At 50.6% G+C, this 25,447-nt stretch overlaps 1 protein-coding gene and 1 non-coding gene across 3 annotated transcripts in view; one reads left to right on the top strand and one right to left on the bottom strand.

Annotated features, from left to right (window-relative positions):
• Chst11 (carbohydrate sulfotransferase 11) overlaps window positions 1-25,447 on the bottom strand; it is a 214,186-nt gene that overhangs the window by 15,911 nt on the left and 172,828 nt on the right. The gene's annotated exons all lie outside the window — the stretch shown is intronic.
• Window positions 20,412-20,515, top strand: LOC114700650. The gene has a single exon (XR_003735722.1). It is a non-coding gene; the product is annotated as a U6 spliceosomal RNA (small nuclear RNA).

Raw genomic sequence — 25,447 nt, 5'->3', positions numbered from 1 at the left:
GGACTTTAGAGTCGTCTAACCAGAGACATCTGGAAATCCATGGCTATTACTGGTTGTCAACCTAGCTATATCTGGAATGAGCTAAAACCCACGTGGCTGGGGTTCACCTGTGAAGGGTTTTTCCTCTTAATTAAATCATGGAGGTGGAAAGATAATCCGGATCTTTGAGGTGGAAGATCCACCTTTAATCTGGGCCACACCTTCTGCTGGCAGCTTACATAATGGACACAGAAGGAGGCCTGCTCTCTTTGCCTGCTTGCCCTGTCTCTCACTAACAAGACCATTCATTCCTTCACTGCCATTGGAGCCTACTTCTTCAGAATTCTGGTGTACACTGAAGAGCAGCTGAGACATCCAGCCTCGGGGACTGAACAACCGCTGGAGTCTTAGACCTTCCATTGGTAGACAGCCATTGTTGGATTAGCTGGACCACAGCCTGTAAGCCACTCTAACAAATCCCTTATATATATATTTAGTCTCTAAATTTTGCTCCTCTAGAGAACCCTGACTAATACACTATGGGACTGAACTGGATGCCTCTGAGTAAGTCTGCAGCTCATCTAGGCCAGGGCTTGGTTATGTAAGCTTGTGAGTCAGTGGCCTGTTTCCAGCCTCCTCCCCGTCACAGTGGTCTCCCGTCCCTCCTTCCCTCACTCTGACTGAACTTGCTACGCTTGTGTCATTTTCATGACCACTGAACCTCCCATCCCTTCCCTATGGAATGTTCTTTCTCCATACCCTGTCGGGTACAAGGAGGACCACTTTGTGGGGAGCACTAGGAAGGTAGGATTCAAGTCAGGGGTGGAGTATATTCTCACCTTCCTTAGTGATTCAGCCTAGAACCCTCCACAGGGACCCCAAACTCCAACTGATTAAAAGCAAGGTGTCCCTGGCACATCTGTGTCCCACTGGGATGACACTCCTGTCCATACAGGTGGCTCGCCAAAGCCAGAGTGCGCCCGCGGTGGCCTTCTCCTCACCGTGACAACCCCAATGCAGACACATCACCTCTAGATGGGACAGCCACTGACAGACCAGACTGTCACCCTGATCACAGTATGGACTCCAACCCTCCTTACTTTACGTCCTCCATGGGAAGAGCAGGCACCTGGGCCTGGTCACAGCTCTGGCCTGGTCTGACGCTGCCTGCCTCTTGCAGCTCTGTCTCAGAACCCCACGGTGACCAGATGTGGGTGTTTTCTCACACCTAGGGGACTTGCATGGGGTGGAGTCCTCTGCCTCGGAGTGTTCCCTCTTGAATGCCACTCTCTTAATGCTTCCTGTTTCAAGACCTTGCCTTCTCCCACACTTCCTCCGAAACAGCGCCTCTGATGGTCCCAACCCCAGGGTCATGTCAGTCAGCTAGCTGCCTCTTCCTTCCACGTCTGCAGGGGTCTGGGCTTCCTCTCTCCCTGCCGTCCTTAGCATCAACGGGCAGCGATCAGCCCCAACGAGAGCTGGTGCTGGTGGAGTGCTATGTGCCTGGTGACGTCCTTCCCCGGCAGCTTCCCATCTCTTCCCTTCTATCCAGCCTAGATGGTCCAGGTGTGCTGCGGCCGTGTGGCTGCCGCTTCCAGGGCTGCACAATGGACTATGCTGATGTGGGAATCCAGAGGTATGACTTGGGGAGAGGCAGATTTCCATGCCCTGCTTTCGGGATCCAACCCACACTCTGCCTGGGAATCTGCACTCCCAAACACTTTCTCCGTGAATGACATTCTCATGCAGGGACACACCTGTGGAGTAACGGACAGCAACTCTATGTGTGTGATGTCTATGTGACGAATGTGTGAATGTGGTATGTGTGATGTGTGTGCATGTATGTGTACTTATGTGATGTGTGCATATGATGTTTGCAGATGTGGTATATCTGCATGTGTATGTGTGTGATGTGTGTGTGTGAGGCATGTGTGTGTATGTGAAGTATGTGTACATGTGTGTGTATGTGGTATGTGCATGGTCCCTTGCCAATTGCCAGGACCTGAATGGAACATCACAGCCACACACGAGCTGGCCCAAACAGGACCCTGCAAATCCTCAGATGAGGGACAGGAGGCCCAGGAGAGGCTTGCTCTTGCTGACAGGGAACATGAACAGAAGTAAAGGTAGATTCCCCTTCCTTTCTGGAGTGGGTCTGTCTTGGCAAATTTCAGCTTTTTCCCCCTTTCCCTGTTTCTTCTTTTTCTTGCCTACTATAACTATTAAAATGAGTCTAGAAACTAAAGATCACCGGAGGCAAGCTGTGAGGGAAATAAAAGTCCCCAGTTTCTCATTAACCAGAGCCACTGAGCAGGCTCTGCTGTGGCTGCCCAGCTTCTTTCTTACGCTTCTGTCGGTGTCGGTGATCCACAGGCTGGGTTTGATCTGTGTGTGTGTGTGTGTGTGTGTGTGTGTGTGTGTGTGTGTGTGTGTGTATGTACACCTGATTGTGTGTGCACATGCACATGTGTAGACATGCATGTCAGAAGCGAGAGGTTGACTTCAGTATCTTTCTTACTTGCTCTCTACTTAATTTTTCAAGACAAAGTCTCCCACTGAACCTGGGGCTCTCTGATTCTGCCTGGCTAGTGAGCCACAGGGATTCTCTTGTTTCCACATCCCCGGCAATGGGATTACAGACAGGTGTTATCACCCCTGGCTTTTCAGATGGATGCAGGGCATCCAAGCTCAAGTCTTCAGGCTCACATGCCAAGCACTTTACCAACGGAGTCATCCTCCCCCGGCCCTCGTAGGCCGCCCCACCCCCCACATTCAACAGCAAAGCAGGAACAAGGAGACGTACAGCCCCAGCGGATCCCTGAGGCTGAAGCAAGGTGCTGGTGGCTGCCCCCCCCCACTGCCTCCTCTCCCGTCCCTGCAGCCTGTGAGTTGGTGGGGTCTGGGAGGGTGGGCAGGACCGGCCTTCTCAGGCAAGCGGGGCCTCGTGACGATCAAGGTACTGGGCAGGACTTCCAAGTCCTTGCTATCTCTTGAGGCGGAACTGAGAGGTCACTTGAGCCATGAAAAGCAGAAGGCGCACTCAGTGCAGGGCCCTGCAGACCGCAAAGCACTGTGGGGCACGGTCTTTAAATCAGAGCTCAGGTGGCTTGAGGTTGAGCACTCTCCAGCTCTGTGCTTCTGAAAAAGCACAAACAGCAGGTACGGAACGGTCCCAGTGCTGAAGGGGGTCTGACCACCCTAGGAGCCTCTGAACTGAGGACAGTGAGGCAGAGCTGACGTGCTTCTTCCTGTTTGTCTAGAACCCACTGCAGAAGCTAGCCTGGCAGTCCGCTTCACCATGCACACAGCTTTGGGGAAGTTTTCAGGCCAGCCTGGAGAGACTTGCAAATCAGTTTCTGTGGAAGCACCTGAATAGACACTGACTATACTCTAATTACTGCTTCAAGAGCCATTTACTCAATTAAGGCTGCACCCAGAGAGGGAGAAGATGTGACGGACAGTGATGATATAGTCATCATATCATCATCACCATCATCATTATCATTATCACCGTCATCATCATCACCATTATCACTATCACCAATCATTACCACCATTACCACCATTATCATCATCATCACCATCATCATCATCTCCATAATCATCATCATCATCATCACCACCATCACCACCATCATTGCCATCATTACCATCATCACCATCATCATCCCTATAATCATCACCACCATCATCACCATTACTACCATCATCGCCATTATCACCATCATCATCGCCATTATCATCATCATCGTCACCATCATCATCATCTTATTCCTATTATATTGAAGGGTTTTTTTGTATGTGCGTGGTGGGGAGAACACATCTATGTGGGTGCATGTGAAGGCCAGGGGTTGACATTGGGAGCCTTCCTCGGACATTCTCCACCTAAATTTCTCTTGAAGCAGGGTTTCTCACTGAACCAAGATCTCACCGACTCAGGGAGTGTGCCTGGCCAAGGAACCCCAGAGATCCTCCTGTCTCTGCCTCCCTGAGCTGGGGTTACCAATGCACACAACCATGCCTGGCTTTATTCAAAGGTGCTATAAGATCCAAACGAAGTTTTCATCCTTTACCCACAGAACCACTGCCCCAGCCCCTATCAGCAGCCTCACCGTTGTTAAGTTTTGAAAACCCATGCCTTGTGTAGAAGCTATCATCTCTTTCTGTCCCCCTCTCCAGCCCGTTATCTCTGTGAGTTCGAGGTGTGTGCCTGGGGCTCCCTGGACTAGGGTCACAGTAGATGCCATTGAATGGCTGACAGGCTGGAGAATGGGCTGTCTTTAAGAGGAGATTCCTATTTAAATGCAACAATAAAAGGACTCATTAAACAAACACTGAGGGGCGTTTGGTGTGAAGACTGGTGGGTGGGTTGTCCCTAGTCACCCCCACTCCACTACTGTCTAAGACAACACAGCAAAAGTGAGGTGGCCCTTACCCTCTGAGTGCGGCTCACCTGGGGCCCTCACCATTAGTCCCTATGGCCCTCTGCTTCTTGGATTTGTATAACTCCAGCCAGCTGGGCAGATGAACAGCTTCTACAGCTTGCCTGTCTGCTCTCAACTAGGATACACATCTACTGTTCCCCTAAAGGGCAGTTGGGGGTGATCGAAGAGCTCTGAAGGGCTTTCGGGGTCTCAAATGTAGGACCTCAAGGTGAACGATACAAAACTTGAGCAACCCAGACCCTTCACATGTCCAGGGATCGGCAAAGGACAGGCACAATTAATTCTAGGAGGTTCTGATAATGTCATTTGTTATTGCTATGACTACACTATCAAGAGGGTAGCCAAATGAAAGCCTATTTCCTTTCAGATCCCAGAGACCTATCTGCTCATCATTGCACTGGGGACCTCAGGAGCACGAGACAAAACCATCAAGAGAGCAGAACTGCCCTTCCTAATGACAACCACGTGACATGTCCTGGGCTTGTCCCTAGACACTTCCCCTATCCCATCTGCTAAAACTTATCTGTCCCGGCCGGGCGTTGGTGGCGCACGCCTTTAATCCCAGCACTTGGGAGGCAGAGCCAGGCGGATCTCTGTGAGTTCGAGGCCAGCCTGGGCTACCAAGTGAGCTCCAGGAAAGGCGCAAAGCTACACAGAGAAACCCTGTCTCGAAAAAACAAAAACAAAAACAAAAAAAAAAAAAAACAAAAAAAAACAAAAAAAAAAAAAAAAAAAACTTATCTGTCCCATAACCTGATCTTCCATGGACCTTAATCTGCTTAGCAGTTCAGACATGCCAAACCTTAGCCAATGGGCTCAGCAGGGGACACATTTGAATCACACACACCACATCCATACCCAGGTATGACATTGGTGTCCCTAACATCCTGAAGGACTGAAGCTCCCAGACTAAGTCCAGATCACATAGCCACTGATGTCCCTCACCCTTGGCACACTGCAGCCAGTCTATGCCACCAGCATGCCGGGCCAGTCCCTTACAGACAACCTCCTTCTGGAGCAGGCTCGATGCAGTCCATTCTTTCAGCGGAATGGAGAGCGAGAAGCACACACCTATTGATGTCTTCCAACTGCAATGGCCACCCCCACAGGATTCTCCTGCTTGGTTTGTGGAAAGGGTCTATTTTTAGTCTGAGAACCAGGTACCAATTTCAGACAGCTGCTTTACACCACAGCCTTTTAATTACAGGCCCTTAGTTCTCTGTTTCCACTCAGCTGCCTTGGTTTGCTCTGAACATGCTGAGGGGCTACATGTCCGGGGGTGGGGCAGGTGGGGTGTATGATCCGATCTTACCCTAAACCCAATTCCTGAGTGAAATGTCAGCAAATGAAAAGGACAAAAATTCCCTTTGAACTCTGAGGCTGGACCTAGAGCCGAGGGTGGAAGCGCCTTTGATGGTGGCTTTTGTGCCACTTAGAGGCCCTGAGAAGGGAGCAGCTGCCCTCTGATGCTCGGGAAGCCTCAGACGATGCATCTGCTGTTGGTCCTGCCTTCCGCTGACAGGGGTCTGGCTCTGAATGCCATCACCACAGGCGCCGTATCTGCCAGTCCGACTTCTCTGCCTTTGGGGCTGGGCAGAGAAGGACAATGCCAAACAACACAAGAACTCACCCGTTGTCCAACTACACTTCGATCGTTCAGGTGACGCCTGCCAAGACGGCAGCTGTCAAGATGGTGGACATCAAGATGCTGATGGAGGCCGAGGAGCAAGGAAGATGTTCCATAGGACATTCCTTACTTTTTGTCTTTTTGACCCAGGGTCTCATGTAACCCAGGCTGGTCTTGAACTTGCCGCATAGTTAGGGAAACTCCTGATCCACACCTTACGTATGTGGTGCCGAGGGCTGAATTCAGGCCTCTGAAAGTCAGGCAAGCACTCAACTGAACCACACCCCTGGTAACCTCTAGTTACTTTGAAGCACACAGTTTGGAGGCATTAAGCTGTTAGGCAGCCTCCACCATCTCCAAAAACCACTCATTTTTCATCTGGAACTCTACACATTAAACAATCCCCCAGCCTCGAGACTCTTATCTACTAAGCAACTCCACAGCCTGTTCCTCAGGCCTGCACCCCACCCCATGTCACAACTCTGTCCTGAAGGCACAGTGAACGTGGGCAGTGGTTGCCGGTGGCGGCTGGCACACCTCTGTTAGCCTATGTCCTCAAGGTTTAACCATTTGGCTCACATCATAATTTCATTCTTTAAGGCTTTAAGTTCACTTTATGTTTTCCTTGGAGGCCAAGAAATACCCTAGAATAGACACTGACTCTGTTTTCTGGGCTCTGATGGGAAATCAGGACGCAGTCCATTTCCAGGGAGGGCTCTCTCGAGTCACAGTAACAAGCGCCCTCGGGATGGGATAGCCCTTTACATCAGAGTCTAATTTAGGCACCCTTCGGGCTAACCCAGTCCTCGCTGCCTCCTGGAGGTCTGTCCATCTTTATAAATAAGCCGAGGTAGATATGGGGCACTCCGAGGAGGCTTTATTATTGCCTTAAGAATAATGCTAAACAGGAAGTGATTTGTTGGGGTGGGTATCAGGAAAATGAAGACCAAATTCTCAATCGACCGTGGGTCACAGATGAATAAGACTTAAGCATTAGTGAGTGGGTGGTGGGCACAGAATCTGCGAGCAGATCCAGGGGTCCCACAGTGTAGGGGAGGATCTTGTCACACGTATACCCCAGTCCCAGGCATGTAGCAGGTTCTCACAAGAAACAGAAGTTGAGGAAGGGGTGGGCACAGAGGGGCTCAGAAGACAGAAGTCCTGAGTGAGTGTGTCAGGATGTCTGTGAGTGGGATTTGTGGGGGACGGGATTTATCTAGTTCAAAACAAAGACAGGACTTGGGGACATAGGTTGATGACAGAGTGCTTGCTTAGCAAGTGTGAGGTCCTGGGTTCGATCCCCAGCATTGAAAAAAAAGTATGGTTTTGCAGAAAGCTCAATGCTTAGCTGAGATAGCATTTCTTTGGATTTTTAAAGTAAAACCTGCCTCTAATGCAGCTGTGGACCGGCTCTCTTGGGAACCAAAGGCCCCATCAGGCGGCAGACACAGAGGTCCCATGCAAAAGGGCAAGGTGCGAATTCTGGGATTTTACAAAAGGAAATCATCAAGGCTGGAAGGCGTAAAGGGAGCTAGGGAGAGGACTACAGTCACTGATATTCTGGCTTGCCATGGCTGCCCTATGTGTGAGGCAGGCTGTGGTCCTTAAGGTCACACAGAAGGTCAGTGTCCCAGGGAAGCTAAAGGAACCATTCTGAGGTAGCTGTGTGTGTGAGGGGTCAGGGTTCATGGAGAAGGACAGCGACAGCAAAGAGCCAGGCCTGCCCTTCAAGCCTGATGTCCGACGGGGTTGGGACAAGGAGGACCTGGCCTCCACCCTAGCCCTACCGATGTGCCCGAGGCTAGCCCCTCACGCTCGTCTAGGCTTTGGCAGGACAAGCACTCGGAAGGAAGACACACAGGTGTGTTTGGTGACCCGGGCTCCCCACCCTGTCTGAGCCACTCTCGAGCTCTGTGGACCCCCAGCACTCTAAAGTTCCCAAACCCCGCCTGGTGAAGAGGAAGCAGGAGTCAGTTCCCTCGTACTGTCATTTTGAAAAGCACTCACAGCGGCTAACCTTTACCCACTTGTATGTGTGAAGTTGAGGTTTTTCCCCTTTTAAAAAACATTTTAACTAGTACGTGCGTGCATGTGTGTGTGTGTGTGTGTGTGTGTGTGTGTGTGTGTGTGTGTACACATACATGGAGTCAAAGGACAACTCTCAGAATCTATTCTTTCTTCCACCATGTGGGCCCTGGGGATCGAACTCAGGTTGTCAGGCTTGGCAGCAAGCACCTTTACCTACTGAGCCATCTCAGCAGCCCAGTGTGCATGCACCCGTGCATATATGTGTGTGTGTGTGTGTGTGTGTGTGTGTGTGTGTGTGTGAATGCATGCAATTTCTTCTCGAGGGTCCTCTCTGATATTCCCTTGTTCTGCTGAATAGCAGATCAGGAAGGAGGTTTTGGGGAGCTGGTGGCTCTTCTCCTGCACAGCCAGGCGCTCACAGTTGCTACACCTTGGCTCATCTTCCTTCGGCACTGCTGGCCACTCAGCTCAGTGGGTCTAGCTGGGTACTGGGAGGGCCCGGAAGACCTGCCTAGCCAGGGAATGCATGGATCCCATCCTCTTTGGTGGGCAGTGGGTAAGATGTGCCTGCGGAAGGGCCTACAGCTCCGTCTAGCCAGGGCTGTTGCCCTATTTCAGGAAATATATTCACCTTCGGTTCCACGTTCTCAGAGCCTCACTGTGCTCAGGAGAAAGTGTCGCCTGGCCGTCTCCAGATGCTCTGGCAATGTTTATGGTACAGAGAAGTCCACTTGGACAATTTACAAGTCTCCTCCACCCCAGCCTTAGACCCAAGGTGTGGAGGAGACCGAAGGCAGGAAAAGCCTGCTGGGAAGGATTTCTGGGTCCTATGTGTAACATGTTTCCCCATCAGGAGACACAAGCAGAAAGCTGTGCCCTAGGCTGTCCTGAGCTGCGGGGTAGGAAGGGGATTGGTCCCTGAGCTCCTGGTGCAGGCCTGTCACCTCCCCGAGGTGTGTGTGGGGGGGTCAGGGTGGCCAGTCCTCTGCTCACCTGTGACTGTGCCGTCTTAAAGAACATGCACAGTAATGAGACGCCCTGGCTAGGGAGGCATATAAATCAGTTTATAAAACCCAGAAAGCGCAGCTAGGTGGCCAATAACTTGGCCTGAAGTAGCTACTGGTTAGAGCGGCACTTTGGGGACCAGAGGGGGCTATGAACAAGTGTTTGGGCAGAGTCTGCAGGCTGGCCATCTCAACACTGAAACAGTTTGAGTACTTGCCTGTGGAGGGGTTGGTGGGGGACTAGAACCAGCCAGCCTCCATCAACTCTCCGTTACTGACAGACAGCATGGCTGTGAGGTACAGACAGGGAGCCCGGAGGTCTCTTGGAGGCTGGCTACACTGTTATCCCTGGTTGCATTGTCCTAATCTCAGCCATGAGGACTAATAAGAAACTCTGGCCCCGCCTGGCTGTGTACCACAAGCAGCTTGAAGGCGCAGAGGCAGAGGGCCCGGGAGGGCAGCGAGGCTGGAGTCCAGGTCCCTGGGCCCAAGTCCCCATTCTGTCCCTGACAGGCTGTGGGAGCTCAGGCAAGTCACCAACACTCTCTGTGCCACCGTTTTATCATCTGTTAAGTAGGAGTGGCAACAGAATATGTCAGGGGGCCACCATGGGAAGGGAGCAGGCACCCCAGGTCTTGTAAAGGGCATTTTACGCAAGACGGGGCTCTGCGTGTTAGAAGGCTGCCCAGGTAATGCTGGGTTGGGGGTCTGTGTGCCGTGAACCAGCCATGGCCATTCCTCTCTTGAGGCCTCATTTCCCAGCCCCTGCTCCCTTGAAGGTTCCTGGAGGACAGCTGGGAACAGCCCCAGGCAAGGAAGTCCAGTCACTTCCCCCAAAACGATTTGTGGCAGCGAGCTAGGCAGACACCCCAACCCCAGACACCAGATACATAGCGTTCCTTGGCTAGGGGCGAGAGAGGGAGCAGGTGGAGGAACCGTTGCTAACCACATGATCCTAAAGTACAGGGTGGCTCCGGATTAGCGGGTGAGGTCACTTGATCACAGAATCTTTGCTGCAGAGGGGGAGTTGGGGACACAGGGGTGAGCAGGGGGAAGACTCCAGCTGGCTGCCATCACCTCCTAGGACAAGAAAGCCATAAACCAAGGGACACAGGTGGTCGTGGATGCTCCAGGCCTGTGGTTGCAGCCACGTGGGACCCACGTCAGACTCCCGAGTTCCAGAGCCACAGGACACACGACAAGTCTGTGGCGATGTGTTGCAGCAGCAGCGGAAGAAGCCCTTGTATGGACAAGGAGCTTGTGTGGACTGGACATGGACATGGACGAGGAACTGGTCAGTGCTCCCTGCCGTGAGAGCCCGGACCATCCTTGTGGGACAGATAGGAAAAAGGCTCAGCATGCACCTGAGAGCTGTTCTTCCCCAAGGTGGGAAGGCCTATAGCGCAAAGCCTGGTCAGCACAACCCTGCTCCTAAGATACTATCTGTGCCGGGCTGACTTCTGCTCAGGAGGGCACCACACCACGCCCCACACAAACACACACATGCTTCCTGTCACCCTGAATCAGACCCCAAACACAGCAGGGGTGGTTGGGTCACATCTGGAACCCTAACCCTAGGATAGGGGACAGGCACACTCTTCTGTACCCGGGCTAGTTGAACAGGTGTGATTTTACCCTGTACTACCTGGGGGGTCCTCCATTGTCCGCTCCTAGGATGTCCTGGTATGGACACGTGTTTGTGGCCATGCACATGTGGGTTACAACCCAGTGTTGTTCATGTTACATTCATATGTCCATGAATGTAAGTTTGTGAGTGTGTATTCATGTGTACCTGTGTCTACATGCCAATGTCTGTGTGTGCACGTTTGAATACACAAGCATGTATTTATGAGTGTCACTAGTGTTTGTGTGCATGTGTGGGTGTACATATGTGCGTATATGCATATGTGTGTGCACATACTGCATGAGTGTGCAAAAGTTACCCATTGGTGAGACACAGGAAACTGGGTCCCCTCTACAGTGGAGAGCTGTTCATTTTTCTCAGTTAATAGAAAGCAATGCAATCTCTTCTCCAAGTTCTGCCTCTGCTCTCCAGAACATAAACTTTATGGTGGTGGTTCTCAACCTGTGGGGTGTGACCCCTCTGAGGTCGAATGTACCTTTCACAGGAGTCACCTAAGACCCTCAGAAAACACAGATATTTACATTATGATTCATAAAGGTAGCGAAAATACAGTTATGAAACAGCAGTGAAATAATTTATGTTTGGCATTTACCAAAACATGAGGAGCTGTACTAAAGGGCTGCGGCATCAGGAAGGCTGAGAACCACTGCTTCATGGCTTTTGGTCTCCAGAATAAGAATGTCTCCTTTGAAGGTGGGGGCTTAGGCAACTTAGATTTCACTAACTGACTAGTCCACAGTGAAAAATGAATTGCACCACACTACAAATAATTCCTGAGCCCAGGTCATGTGCTCCGGTTTTCTTTTCAGTGTGAGAGTTGAACCCAGGGCCTCACACACGCAAGATCCCCAGCCACTCTGATATTTGAAAAGTTCACGTCTATGTTATTTTCAAATGTTGGTTACAAATCATTTATCCAGTGTCATGGTCTGAAAGCAGGTGGGGTGATCGCACCCATCTCCACACACAGGGGCCTTTCTTTCCCGCCACGCATCTAACAGGCAGCTGTGGCTGTCCCTTCCCCAGGGAGGGGCGCCTGCTCCGTGACACAGTTAGCTTGCGGTCCTGTCATTGAGGACTTCTCCATTTTGACTAAGTCCTTAGGCACTGAGGCCGTGACTTCTGGTCTAACAGGAATTCCTTCTTCCTTCTTCACGATTCCACAGTCATTCCCACCCCACATCTCAGCAACCTCAGCAAACGAGCTCCCCATGTCCTTATTAAGTTGAGAACTTTCAACGTCTCACTCCAAGAAGTACTTTCCAGCCTCCTGCTCTATCTGAACTGACAGTACCACACCCTGTGCACTTTGGGGCTGACCTTAAGCTGAGTTACCCAATGCGAGCACCATGATGTTACAGCAGCAATCTGATAACCAAGGTCACGGTGAGCGACCAACAGGCGAGTGGCGGATCCATCATGGATACCCAGCACAGAAGGATGATTCATATCCCAGGAAAGACGGGGGTAGTGGTGCAAGATTTCATCACCGATCTCAGAGCAGCCCAGAATTTAAGGCTTAGGACGTACTGCCGCAATTTTCTATTTAGTATTTTTGGAACACGCTTGAGTGTGGGTAACTCACACTGCCCAAAGTGCAGTGGGCTGAGGGGACGATAAGGAGAGGACAATGGGATTTTGTGTCTCCTGCTTCTCCAGGTTCTCGGGAGAGGGGTTACTAAAATGAGACACGTTCTGAAGCACCCTGGAGAATTTCACAGGGACAAAGGCCAGGAGGGGAATTCAGTGGGCTGGTCAGGGGCAGAGACACTTGATAAGGAGGCAGTACAGTGAGACAAAGAGGTAGTGCCCCCGGGGCGGGGTGGGGGCGGGGGCACACGACACAGGACTGGCCTGCTATGGTCGGCCAGGGGTGGGAGCAGATCTTGACCCGGCCCCTGCTCTCCTCAAAGCCCCCTTCTCTCCCCTTTCATCAACATCTCTCAGCTCTCCGAGTTCACATTTGGTACCGTTGCGATGGAGAACATTCTTTTTACCCCCCCTGGAACACTAGGAAATACATCTGGTCTGATTAATTCTGTTATTAAGGCCAACTCCCCAAAGACACGGCCCAGCCTGTGGAGGGTGATTGGGGCTGTCAATCATCAGAAACCAAAGGGCAGTGGCTGGGTGCACGGAGCTGAGAAATGCGTACTGGACAGCCATGTCCAAAGATGGCCCAGCCTCACCATGGTATAACTGCACCCTTCCTGGTGTCTCTTCCCTTGCCGTCAGATCCTGCTCCCACGTGGTTGGCTACTCAATGGACCTTCCCTTCTAGACCACGTTACCTAAACAAACTTACTGCCTATTTACCTGTTGGTTTATTATCGGACAATAGGGCATTGTTCTCTTTCCTGCCTAACACAGAGCCGGTGCTCAATAAATGCTGCATGGGCCAGTGAGTGACAGCTCCTGTAGACTGAGTACCCAGCATGCACTGAGCACGTTACAGGATTATTAATCCCTAGTCCTCCCAAGGTGGTTATGTCCATTTTAAAGATGAGAAACCGGAGGCTCAGAGGGGTGAGTTAATGATGCATCTGGAGATGGAGACTGGCATTCAGTGACTCCAAACCACCCTGACCAGGAAGCTTCCACTCCAAACAGAGACATGACATAAGGCAGACAGCCCATGCTGGGCTCTTCCAGAACTGACCTGGGGTACCCCTCTGTTGTACCCAAAGAAGGGCAAAGGGGCGTCAGTCAGCAGACAGCTGGCATGGCAGCCTCTTCGAAGGAATGATTCAGGCTGAGCTATTTTTCAGAGACTTCCAAGTTTGCTCTTTCTTCACATCCCGAGGCACGTGGAACATTACAGGGAGGAGTGTGTGCCTTACACACCCCCAGAGACACAATCTCCCTTGCTCTTCCTGAGTGCTAAGGGAGAGAGGCCTGGGGCCATAGAGGGCCAGTGGTGCAGGATGGGACACCTTCCACTTCCCTCCTGTCTCGGGGGACAAATGCCTGGAGTCAAGTCAACCGGCATTTCAGGCCTTTCAGGCTGGGGTTCTGGGACCCCAACAGGGTGACTTGGCCTGATGATAGAGACTGTTTTGAATTATGAATTAATCAAAACAGTGGATTCATGTGGGCTGCCTGGAAAGAGACCAAGAGATGTGGGTCACAGGCTTCATCCTCAGAGCTTATGACTCAAGTCTCTGGGGGGTGGGGAGAGAGAGAGAGAGAGAGAGAGAGAGAGAGAGAGAGAGAGAGAGAGAGAGAGAGAGAGAGATATCACCAGAATGCGCTGGACCTGAGTGCCCAAGGTGTGGGCAGGACGGCTTCTCCTCCTCCAGGGACGCTGTCCCCACCCCAGCCCACCTCCCTCACATTCCTCTCCAGGCTGCAGAGCTCTTAGGTTCACACCAAGTCAGCCAGTACCGTCTTCCGGCTTCATCTCCTCGCCTCAGTTCCATACACATTCAAGTTCCCGCCTGGAGCCAGGCACTGGGCCAGAGTCCCATTGAGCAAACACGATCTGCTCGGAATTGGCCCCCAAGGGACCCCTGTAAGTACACACAGCGGCTCACAGCTTCAGAGGGGCACTGCCCTGAACGCTTCTCACATGCCACTCCCTGGGTTCTCACAGCCAGGCCTTGTTGAGAAGGGACGTGAACCATGAACAGAGGCCTGAAAGGCTGAGGCAAGTCAGGGTGTTCTGGGGTTTGTGTAGAGCACACAGTGAACCTGGAATGGAGGTGAACGCCAGGGCTCACTCTGAGCTGGGTGGGACCCCTAGAAGGCACAAGTTAGGGAGAGACATGATCCAACTTCAGTGAGGGGTTTAGGTGAGAGAAAGATGAATTCTGGTGAATCCAGTCCAGACTGCATGTCAGAGAGACTGCGGCAGAGGTAGGGAAAAGCCATGATCAAGGCCAGGCTAGAGCCTCTGTGTATGGCTGAGGGTATGGCCTGCAAGGCAGGGTTCAAAGACGGCTCTGAGGGGTTGTGCTGGGACAGCCGGAGAGACCGGTTGTGTTTGGGAGGGTGGGGGACAGAGAGGGGCTGCTCTCAGGTTAAGACAAGTCACGTGTGCTGGTCAAGAAGGAGGCAGGAGGGCGAGGCTGGAGGCCAGGAGACTGCGTGGGGCTGCACGCAAATGGCGGACAGTGGCAGGATTCATTCACCCAGCATATGCCGTGGCCCTGTGTTCTGCACCCATGGCCTCAGCCATTGCTGGATCGAAACGCATCTGTCCCGAACACAGGGGGACTTCTTTCTTAGTCCTTAGTCCCCTAAGCAGCACACAAAAACAACCGTTTGTGGAAGATTTACAACACACTTTGTTACTGGTAATTTAGAGACTCTCAAATATATGGGATGATGTGTCCTGTGCAAAAACAACTAAATTTCATACCGGATGAGTGCTTCTGCAGCTTTTAGTATCTGAGGGGGGTCTCAGCAGCCCTCCACCCTCATCAATATCAAAGGAACAACAGCATTCCGAGTCTGGCTATCTTTATTTGAAGTGCAGAAGACACAGAATGAAACAAAGTTTTGGTCCCGGTGAGTACGCAGGGACCGTGGCCTAGGGGGGGCCAGACTTAGATAAGGAAGGGGCCAGGAGAGGAAAGGCTGAGGCCTGCTGTCCTCCCTATCATCCCTAAGGGGTGGAGGGAGCCAGGAGGTCAGCAGGAACAATCATCCTGTTGTCCCTCCGGCTACTTCAGAGCCAAGCCATTCCTGGAAGGCAGTACCCCGAAACTATGGGTGCGAGAGGAGGCCTGGGACGCAGCGCGAGGAAGGCGCGGGTTCCCATCAGATCTGAATTGCGTCCAACTGCCTGGGATCCATTATCGATTCTTGTGACCTGCTGTCTGCCCTTGGAGGAACATTGAAATTGTACTGTCAGGGCGAGCCTCGCTAAGATGAATAGCAGGAGACGAGTTAATGTTTCCAGCATGCTCTAAGACATTGCGCAGGGCAGGGAGGAACTGGGCAAGGGGCCCAGGGAACAGGCGAGAGACATCTGCCCCAGTGCCTGGGAGCCCTTCAATCACTAGGGCAAAGAGCTGTCTGCTCCCTGGAGCTTCCCAGGGAGAGGAAGGATCCCCTGAGCCAGGCCTCCAGCAACCCAAACATCTGCATCTTCCTATTGAAGTCTGGAGCTGGGCCTGGGACAAACCCATACTCCAGTTTCCACACCTACAGATTAGGGCTATTGTATGCTCTCCTGGCTTTGCTTAGAAGATTAAGTAGAAGAGCACAGCACACGGCTTTACTTATTAAGCTTCTAGAATGTGCTGGCCTCAACTCAAGTGTGTGATAAGAAGCTGCAATAGTGAATTCAACACACTCATCAGGGGCTGTCCATGCAGACACCCTCTCCACCACTAGTCTTCGAAAACGGGCTTCTGCATTTTCTGGGACCACAGGTCAAATGATTAAAAGATGGGTTTCTAGGGCCAGCCATTGTGGCACACACCTTTAATAACAGCAGAGGCAGGCAGATCTGAGTCCGAGGCCAGTCTGGTCTACATAGTGAGTTCCAGGCCATCCAGGCCTATATAGTAAAACTGTGGTTTTTGTTTTTAAAACTGGTCTTCTAGAATCCACGGTGACTTTGGTGGCCACGTGGTCAGGTGTTTGGCATGCATACATGGCCCTATGAGGTGTGCCATCCAGCGCCACTGGCTCTATGAACAAGAGCTTCTGAGTCCCACTCTGACTTAAGATAAAGGTGAACTGGGTTTGGAAAATATTGGAAACCTATGACTGGAGGGGGCGGATCTCCAACGGTCACCTTGTCTTCTGTCAAGCGTCCTGTTCCGAGTATGTGGCTCCACAGCCCTGCCCAATCCCACGGGAACCAAACATACCGATGGTGCAGGTCATGGCACCCACATGCCGAGGCTGGGTCTGGAGGGACCTCACTGGCTGCTCAGTGATACCTATTCCTGGACAGTCCGGTGTTAGCCTCTCCTGGACGTGTGTCTGAGAGAGAGCTCTATACTCTTACAGGGCCTGTCACTGCCCCAGCTCCGTCAGCCTTTGAAGAATGGGGACCCCCATCTCCACACCAGAGTCTCCATTCTGGGCTTTTGAGAAGCAGGGGCGTTTGGATTTTAACCTCCATGCTTATTTTTTTATTTTTATTTTTTTGGTTTTTTGAGACAGGGTTTCCCTATGTAGCTTTGGCACCTTTCCTGAAATTCATTCTGTAGACCAGGCTGTCCTTGAACTCACAGAGATCCGCCTGCCTATGCCTCCTGCATGCTGGGATTAAAGGCATGCGTCACCACTGCCTGGCTTAACCTCTATGCTTATTTTTTTTTTTTAACCAAGTCTTCAGTGCTGATGGAGCAAGACATGTGTTACTACAGGAGTAGCTTTTTGGGTACATCCAAGGACTGACCCTATCCCTTTTGTAGAGAGCTGTGTTAGAGAGAGCAAGGGCCTTCCAAGCAGGAAGATGCTTTATCATTTACTAGCAGGTTAGACTTGGACCAGTTACTCTGCATTTCTGAGTCTCAGTTTCTTCACTGGTGTCAATTGGAGTGGTCAGGAGAAGGAATGAGGTCCTGGGGTGTTAGATGTGAGGGGACCGATCAGGGCAGGCACCGTGTGCGTATTGTTCATCTAGATCCGTGACTTCCTTTTCAAACCTCACAGCTGTTGCCATCTTGAGCCCTTTACTGTGTTATTTTCCATAAAAGCTGCTGGAAGACGCAGAAAGCATCCTCCTTCAGGCACTGGATCAACCTGGCTGGGGGCGGGGCAATCGACGCAGTAATAACACCCCAGGAGGTGCCAGGCACCTCAGTCTGCTTCACGCGCACACACACACACACCTTATTCTCATGCAGCCCTCTCCATTGCCCTGTGAGTTAATCACTAGTACACTCAGGATAGTCCTCATTCGTTCCAAATCCTGGCACCGAAGTGTTTCCCTTTCAGATTTTGGAATAGCTGCACATACAAAATGATAAATCTTGGAGATGGGACCCAAGTCGAAACATGGAATTCACTTGTTTGACATATACCTTAAACACGCGGGCTGGAGGGAATTTTAGACACTACCTTTTAACAATTTCATTTTAATGTGGGATTCTGATGCCCTCATTTGGGGTTTTGGGGTGCTCCACTTGTATCCTCCCCATTTAGCAGACGAGAGTATTGAGGTTAGGAGACACCTAACAGCGGGTGTAGACATTCAAGTCGGGAATAGGTTTTGACTACCATTCTGCCCAGTAAACACAGTCATTTTCACAATAATTAAGCAAATACTTTATAGATAAGTGTCTTGTAAACAAAAGCAGAAGGTGGGTGTCTGTGTTCTTGGGGTCTCAGGATGGGTTTCTGTGATTTTCTTTCTGGTAGCTCTTATTCAGCCTATTATTATTATTATCATCATTATTGTGTGTGTCTGTGTGTGTGTGTGTGTGTGTGTGTAGAGGTGTGTAGAGGTCAGAGGACAACCTTGGATGAAGTTCCTCCTCAGGCTCTGTCAACCTCGTGTTTTTTGAGGCAGGGTCTCTCACTCGCTTGCCTGAAGAGGTTGGGCTCTCTGGCCAGCAAGCCCTGGAGATCTACCTCCTTGAGTCCTGCAGTGTAAGCACACCCCCACCTCTGGCTCTCTTTCATGTAGGTTCTGGGGATTGAACCTGTAGCCTCCATTTGTGCGGTGAGAGCTTTCCTTGCTGAACCATTTCCTCAACCCTCTATCATTAATTTTAAACAAATGTTTCCTGTTGCACGCCCCGCCCCAATATATTATTACCTTACTGCACCTGCAGTATTAAAATTTAGCTAGAAGAGTGAACGCTGACTTCTACTCTATCTTAAAAACCAGTAGATGGATAAATCCAAATCCGTTTAACCTGGCATTTCTAGGGTTGAGTCACAAACTACAGGCAAAAAGTTGTGTAGTTCTATGAGGACGTCTGTAAGCGAGATGGGAGGCCACAGGCCACAGCTTGCGATGGCATGCAGGGCTATTCCTAGATGAGAGAGCCCACAAGGGGATCTGGGAAGGACTGCCACAGAAGGTGAAATTACAGAGGACTCCTGGGGTCATCTGAGCTCATCGCTCTGTAAGCTGGGACGGTATCGTTTCCTCATTCCACTGAGTGAGCCTCCGGGGTCATTGCTAATGTGAGGGGAAGACTGAGGCGCTCGGCCCCGCCCACTGAGTTCCAAATGGAAGCAAATGAAATAGTTCCTGTTGCCCAGTTTATGTCACAGGAGGAAACTGAGGCCGGAGGAAGTGAAACAGTTTGTGAAAGTCCCAAACTGGGAGCCACAAGTTCTTAATCATCCATTACCCCAAATTCCCCTGATGTCAAGTGTTCTCAGGGAGTCCATGGCTGAGACGACACAGAGACAGACTGCAAGCCACACACACCGGAAGCTGTTCTAACAGCCGCAGTAAAAAGTAAAACAAAACAAACATTGATATGAATCACTTATCAACTCAATGTAAAATTTAACAAACATGGATGAAGGACCTATTTTACCTCTTTGGGTATGGTATTTTGAGATCAGTGTGTATTTTAATACCAACAGCATAGCTCAACCTGGATTGGCTACATTTAGAGTCCCATGTGACTGGGAGGCCATTTCGGGCAGCACCGATCCAGATGGACAGTCCTTCACCTTATGATGTTTGAGAACCACATGGGCAGTCTGTTCAACATACAGATTTGAGACGGAGCGGTGGTGGCGCATGCCTTTAATCCCAGCACTCGGGAGGCAGAGGCAGGTGGATCTCTGTGAGTTCAAGGCCAGCCTGGACTACAGAGGGAGTTCCAGGAAAGACACCAAAACTACACAGAGAAACCCTGTCTTGAACCCCCCCCCAAAAAAAAACAACCCCCAAACCAAACCAAAACAAAACAAATTTGCAGGCCTTGTCCAGAGTCTTCTACTCACTGGCTGGAGGTAAGGCTGGAGTCTGCTCCCTAACCAGCATTCCAGGGGCTTCTGAGGCAGCCATCTTGGATCTAGCAAGCTCAGAAAATGCAGCCTAGTTACTCATTGTGTTTAACAGAGATTCGTGGCTAGGCAGGAGGACACATCCGCAATTCACACCCGGCAAGAAAGCCAGCTCTTTGTTAGCGAAGTCTGAGTTAAAAACAGTATTTGATCAGTTTAGATGAATTACTTTCAGGCATGAAGAGTAAACACAGATGTCTTTCCAAACAGACAGGTCTTCCTTCAGAGAATAGATAAGACTTCCTGATTAAATGCAAGGAATATTCATCTACACACACAGAGTTCAACTCTCAACAGTCCAGTTTATTTTCTTAAAACGAAACCAACTTTCAATCACGCCTGCAATACCAATTAACACTCAACAGAGTCGGCGGGAACTCTGCCTTTGCTGAACGGGCTAAGTGTAGGGGACACTCTCAAAAGAGCTTTAATTAAACACCCTCTGTATGCCAGACACAGCCCTGGGCAGCTTCTAAGTCACAGAGGTGAGAACTGGGGAAGAAGTGCTTCACTGGTAAGGAAGAGAAGGAGCTGATGAGGCCAGACTCTCCCAGAGCCCGGAGGCTCACAGATATCCCATCCATAGCCAACACCCACCAAGTCTCACCTCATCTGGGCATCCCTTAGCCTGGTCAAGGAGTCACATGAAATTAACCACCACAATCCATGCATTGTGGAGGCACAGGGAGACGGGAGTTCTTACCCACCATGTGTCTGTCTGCGGACCTCAGACACAGCCCGAAGCAGTGTTCATTTAAACAGCACTCACACTAGATTTGGAACCATACCGAGATCAGCTTGGCCCCTGTGCAAGGATGACATGTGAATTCGTGAAGTGGTCCATATTTGAAAAAACAAAAAACCAAAAGTGACCTGAAGCAAATATAGACAAAAAAAAAAAAAAAAAAAAAACCACGTTTCATTTGCTAATTCAGGATGGTAGAAGTGTTTACTAGACCATTTCTCAAATCTACGAAAAATGTCCAGATTTTTTTATTTGGAGGGAAGAACAAAAAGATTAGATGGGGTGGGTGAGAACCTAATGGAAGTCTTGGGAAGCATTTTCCCAAGCCCACCATCTACCTCTGCCCCAAAGAGGAGCATGCAGATAGTTCTACAATACTCCAGAGGCTCCCCTGGCCTCCAGTGTGGTACAGCATCACTCGTGAGGACCACTCAACTTCTCTATAAAGACAAATAAATAATTCTTTTCTTGTCAGCCCTGAATCCCCACCAAAGCTGGGGAGGGCGTGTCCCACTTAACGTAAGTTTCTCTTTAGATCCACCTCCAAGGATGACACTCATCTGATTGGCTCCTACAGCATTACTGGGTGCATAACTTCGCGCAAAGCATCCTGCCAGGTTTACCGCCATACCAGGCCACAGCAGACACACTCGGGAAGCTGTGACAGGCGAGCTGGGGCGGCTCTTGGTAACGCGGTACTTCCCCCATGTCTGGCAAAGAGCTCTGTGGTCACAGAGAAAAGGCTACGAGTGATGGATGGGACTGTGTGAAAGAGAGGCAACGTCTCCTCAGCACCAGGTCTGAAGTCACATGACATCAGCCTGGAAGAGCCCCCTCATACCCAGGAACCATATCCTAGTCACTCATGTGTTTCTGGGGCTGTGCTCAGGGTAAGTATGTAGTGAATGCTTATTCAGTAACTAAACCATGAGGATGGGCTCTCTCTCTCTCTCTCTCTCTCTCTCTCTCTCTCTCTCTCTCTGTCTCTCTCTCTCTCTCTCAAGTTGTTCTCAAGATGACCTGCAGACACGTGTAAAATGAGAACCTGTGTGTGTAGGCGTTTTTGTCTCTCACTGGGACACAGTCATCTGATGGCTGCGGACTTTGAACTGGAACCAAATTTCACACAATTTCTTAGAACTGCTCTGCCCTGGGATGTCCACCACATAAGGTCTTAAGAGGCACTTAATGTGAAGCCTGCTGCACAGCCGACAGCTGGCACATGTACATTTACAAAATGGCAATTTTTATCATTGAGTCCCACGGCAAACCAGCTGGACAGGCAGCAGCAAGTCCATTTCACAGAACAGAAGGCCAAGGTCCAGAGAAGTGCTGGTAATGTGTTCAAGGCCCACGCCTGGGACTGGGGGATGGTACCAGGCCCTGAAGGCTGTACATCCAGCATCAAAGGATTCCTAGTCCGCCAACTGCTGCCTGGTCCTAGGTGCTGACTCAAGGCTACCTTCAGCTCCTTCTCCAGCTGGTGTTTCTCACCCAGTGGGGGGGTCTGACGATAACCCTCTCTGCTACCTGGAAGTTACTGACTTCTATGGCTCAGAGGCCCAGGACGTGACTCAGGCCTGGAAAGTCAGACTTTCACGTCTAAGCCCAGGACTTAGCTCTGGTTAAGCACAGAGGGAGGGTGGAATGTTCTGGGGCAAAGCAAAGACTGGAAATTCCAAGGGGCTCCAAGAGCTCCCCACTGGAAGGGCTCCATAAACAGCTGGGCCTTTAACTGCCAGAAGTCAAAGAAGCTCACTCTCTTCAGCCTGGAAAGTTCTCATGAAGCTCGCCCTCTGTCACCCTCCCATGTCACTGTACTGACCTGTCAATCTAGCCCCACGCTATTTGTTAACTGACTGGCTCGCTCCGTGGGCATGGTCTCATGTAGGATCCTGCTAGGCCATCCAGCCTGTCACCTAACTTCCTCCCCTGAGACATCAGTGTCACACAGGGAGGGGGTAGAGGGTCTGACAGATGTGGGGAGGGTGTGAGGAGGCGGCAGCCAGCAAACAGGTTCTTGCTGGTCTGTACAGCGGTCCCCAAGGCAGGCAGGAAGTGGAGAGCTCTGTCAGGCCCCGAGGCAGGTCAGCGGCTGAGGTGGTTTCTGCTGGCCTTCTGAGCGACATATAACCACGATGCTGAAATGCCTCCTCCCCCACTGTTGGTACAACCCAAAGTTCCTGGTGGAACTTTCTGGTGGGTAGACACTCCAGTTAGAAGTCAATCTGTCACAACCCATACCACAGGCCAAATCCTACTAGTTGCCTATTTATTATTATTTTTTTATTATTACAGTGTGTGCATGTGTGTGTATGCATGCGTGCAGGTGTGCTTGTGTGTGGGGTATTTGGGCATGTGTGCGTGCTTGCAGGGAAAGGCCAAAGAGCCACCCCAGCATCCCTCTTTAGACACTGCCCACCTTGGTGTTTGTTTGTTTGGAGACAGGGCCTGCCAGTGGCCTGGAACTTGCTTAGAGACTCACCGGTCTCTGCCTTCCTAGTGCTGAAATCACAAGGGCATGCTACCTTGCCGGGCCTCGTCTGTGGGTTCTGGGGATCAAACTCAGGTCCTTGTACAGTAAATGCTTTACTGTCTGAGATATCTGCCCAGTCAGATTCGGTTTTTAACGGTCCTAGAGACAAGAAGAATTTTCAGATGCCTAAGTGGTTATGTTTTCCTTACACAGTATTACTGTGTGTTTGCATGGGAGTGTGCATGGGCCACGGGATTTGCACAGGGGTCAGAGGACAACTTTTGGGAGCTGGTTCAAGATCAGCCTGGACTGTCTCAAAATAAACACAAGAAAGAACAGCAAAAGCCCTCGCCCGTTTTTCTTACAGACTTGTGACATAACTCATTTAACTAAGCCCCTATTGTTGTACTGTGCAGTTTTTAGACAGTGTCTTATTAGAAATCACACAGCCCCTGGCTGAACGCCCAAGGGTTTTCAAGGCTTTCTTTCTGTATGAATACGAAGGTTGTTTTGAGAATATCTGAAAGATCTGTGTGTGTGTACCTGTGTGCATACACTGGGGTGTGTGGTCCTGAGGCTGCATCTCCTTTATCCTGTACTGGCTTAGGGGCGGCAAGTTACTTAACTTCCCCCGGCTTTGGTGTTTCTGTCAATCACATGGCTAGAACAGGGGCTGCTGGGGAGGGCTGTGAGGACTAAACCCATCAATACACCTGCAAACATTCGCGGCCACAGACTCCCTTGCTGAAGTCTGTCAGCATCTAGTTTGAACAGCAAGCTATTCCTTCAGAGCCCATCAGCCACGGCCGGTCTTCAGAATGCTAGCAAACGGGAGAACAGGGCCAGAGGGTCTCAGCAAGCTCCCTCTGCCACACAGACTGGGGTGCCGGAAGTACACAGAGGGATCCCAACTCACAAGCACACAAATGATTGAGACTCTCTGTTTTAGTAGTCTGAGAATTATAAGGGGCCCCCGACACCATGCACAGAGGTGATAAGCAAAAACATGACCACACTGTTGCCAAACTCAAGCATAAACACTCACACGTCCACCGGAGGCAGGAGATGCAGGGCGGCAGCCCCACCCTCCAATGTGAAGTGTCTGTGGAAGGGAGCTCGTGGCCTATGCATGGAAGAATGCCGGGGCTGCTGCGCAGGAAATGCTGTTGGTACTGCTAACATCTGAAGAAAACACGAGAGGAAACAGGTCTTTGGAACTCTCTGGAAAATGGCTATTGTACACAGAAAGGGATCTAGAGCTGTACTGATTTTGAGTCCCACCTCAACTCGTCACGGTCACGTCTAAAGGTCGCCTGGGATCCTAGACGGTTTATTTAGTGCCTCTAATGTGCAAGTCACTTTCAAGAGGACAGCCAACGGTTGTTGTGGCTTGATCGCCAGAGAGGTAACAAGACAGACAGCACCCCACGTTCAAGACAAGGCTCTCAAGTTGGTGTCAGGCAAGCGCCCTGTTGGTCCTTGAGTCCGAGGCCTTATCACAACTACTCTTAGTCCCTCGGAGCCAGAGGCTGCTGCACTGGCTGTATGTCTGAGGCAACGAGACAGAAGGGCGCCTTGGAAGTAAGGACCCACCCACTTTTCATACCAGTCCTTGCAGAGAGAGTAAGAAACAAGACTCAACTTGCAAAACACCTAAACAAAACGACAGCATTCTAGTGTCTGACTCTGTTTGTTTTGGCTGGTGGATAAGTGCATAAAATACATTCCATATTGAAAGTGTAAAATGCAAGATTTTACAATCCAAATGCAAGATTTTTACAATCCAAAGATTTCACTCCAAATGCCTATTCTAATTGTAGAGAAGTTCATGGAGTTGGAATTTGGGTCTGATTAATATTGGTGTGTGATTTTTTTTTAAACTTTTTTTTTTTTTTTTAAAAAAGAATAGTTTATAAAATTAAAGACAAACAAAAAACCCCACCAATAAAACCCCAAAAGCTCCACTGAGAAGAGTCTTTCTTTTGAAACCACGGTATTCACGGTTGCAAGCCCTGACCGGAAGTTTTAAAGAGTCTAACAGGAAGTGACACATCCTGACTGAGCTTGTGTGGGCCCAGCCCCAGAGCCAAGTCTCCCTCTCTTTATCACAGCCATCATGAACCACCTACTTGGTCCTTGGTGCCTTCTGTACCCGAGGGAGTAGATGACTGTCTCCCACAATACAACTGTCCCGTAGCCTGGCCTCTGGATCATGGCCAGGGAGACCTGACTTTTAGAAAAAGTCATGTCACTCCTGTGAATCATCGTGTGGAAATGCCGGCTCCTATTAGAACATGGGTAAGTTCCTGCTTGAGAAGTTCCCAAATGTCACAAGAGGAATTTCGGAAATACCCTCCCCCGTCTCAGTGAGTGTCCAAGCAGAGGGCACAGGACCAGCCTCAGCAGGGCCAGGGCTTCTGATTCTGACTCAGCTTGCTCCATAGGGAAGTCCGACACAACCTGGCTCTGCCACCACAGCCCTACCTGATAGCCTCCCGTGGTGCCACGCCATCCTCACAGTGGGCTTTGGAGCAGTGCACACTCACAGGATGGGGACGAAG

This window comes from Peromyscus leucopus, chromosome 18 (assembly GCF_004664715.2).
Source record: "Peromyscus leucopus breed LL Stock chromosome 18, UCI_PerLeu_2.1, whole genome shotgun sequence".
In the NCBI taxonomy this organism is placed as follows: domain Eukaryota; kingdom Metazoa; phylum Chordata; class Mammalia; order Rodentia; family Cricetidae; genus Peromyscus; species Peromyscus leucopus.
This window is presented reverse-complemented; position numbering and strand designations above follow the sequence as displayed.